Genomic DNA, 931 nt, shown 5'->3' with positions numbered 1-931 from the left:
AGAGATGATCTGTCTTCGTGCTAGGACGCATCCTACGAAAGCTGTGCCCTTTCCTGCCAAGTGTAAAATGACTCCGATATCTCAGGTTTCTCGCACTGTACAAGATGCGTAGTCAAGTCCTTGTCCAATACGTGAATACAGGGAGATAACAAATACAGCTGCCCCATCGGTGTGTAGATATCAAGCAATCCACCTGTAACTCACGTCTCAGCGCCTAAGTGTGGCTGGTGAACATGCTGCCATCTGCTACTCCATGTACTGCTAGAAATAATCCAGGAAAAATCTGCAGCAGGAGGGCACAGTTACCAGTACGGGGCCACATTTCATCAGGATGAACCATCGGACTGAGCTAGAAGGTCAATGACCCAATGGCTCATGATTCTGAAAGGGGGATGAAATTCACAGGTGTTTGTCCTCAGTTCCTGCCGTTGAATTATCATAGCTTTTCATGTCGTTCATCAAGGGGAGATCCCACGTGACCAAAGAACAATGTTTAAAGTCAGAACCCCTACGTATTTTGTGACAGGTTTTTCTGGTTTTCTGCAAAACCTTCACCTGTTTATGGAAGGTCGGCCTTAATCGTGGGTGGTGGGGTTGGATGCACTACTGTATAATGTTCTGGTGGTTCATTTGTAGGTTTCCTGGTATTTTTAGTTTGTTTAGGGGGTGTGTTAGTAGTGTTGGACCATACTACTGCTGTGGTTATAGAAGATTAACCCAAGACGTGAAGTCTAATATTTGAAGTCCATTATCCTTAGGTTTATCAGTAGGTTTTATTGATAAAGTCTACACAAATTGAAATTTTAATTCAATTTAATACAGAGGAGTGGGTAACTCAGAGCGGTGAAGGAGGTGCCGGATTTCTTCCCGAGTTTGCAGTTGAGGTTGCTGCTACTTTGTTTTTTGTTGTTGTTGTTTTTTTTTTTTTTTT

This window comes from Fukomys damarensis, unplaced genomic scaffold (genome assembly GCF_012274545.1).
Source record: "Fukomys damarensis isolate Sample0158 unplaced genomic scaffold, DMR_v1.0_HiC HiC_scaffold_12, whole genome shotgun sequence".
NCBI classification, from domain to species: Eukaryota; Metazoa; Chordata; class Mammalia; order Rodentia; family Bathyergidae; genus Fukomys; species Fukomys damarensis.
This window is presented reverse-complemented; position numbering follows the sequence as displayed.